Source organism: Passer domesticus, chromosome 3, assembly GCF_036417665.1.
Source record: "Passer domesticus isolate bPasDom1 chromosome 3, bPasDom1.hap1, whole genome shotgun sequence".
Classification (NCBI taxonomy): domain Eukaryota; kingdom Metazoa; phylum Chordata; class Aves; order Passeriformes; family Passeridae; genus Passer; species Passer domesticus.
The window spans coordinates 106,047,506-106,048,139 of record NC_087476.1 but is presented as its reverse complement, the minus strand read 5'-3'; positions in this window follow the sequence as shown (position 1 = coordinate 106,048,139).

Genomic DNA, 634 nt, shown 5'->3' with positions numbered 1-634 from the left:
GTGGACAGGACATATATAGTATCTCTGAAGTAGCAGAGCAGGAGTCTTTCCTCAGTTGTGTCATTACTGAAATTTCCATAAGCCAGTCCTCTAATACCAGGTCTGTTGAACATGAATTAACATGTGTCCTGCAGTGTCACCCTTCACAGCTGTCCTGAGTCTTCTAGGACATTCTTTGCTGGACTTGAGGTCCTCTTTAGGACCTGAATTTGTAGGCTCACATCTGAGGAATGTTATTCTTTCTCCTTCTCTCTCCAACTTATGATTTTTAAAGCCATCCATTTCACTTTGCATTTGACATGAAGGCAAGGAAGTACATTTTTAAAATCACCTATTGGGAAAGTAATAAAAGCCTTGAGCCATTAAATCCTTACACATTTTTCCTTAGCCCTTGCCAAGTTATGTGCAATAAAACAATTTGACTGTCCTTGACCACACTTGATTGTTGACTATCAGAGTAGCATAAGATATCCCTCAGACAGTCTGATTACATTATACAGTGAGATTATATTAAATGAGTACTACTATTTTGGCTGGGAAAAAGGCTGACCATGGAGATAGTGAAGCCTTTGATTGTGAGATATTTCCTTCCTCCATCCTATTTAAGAGTAAGATCTTCTGCAAATTCTTAATA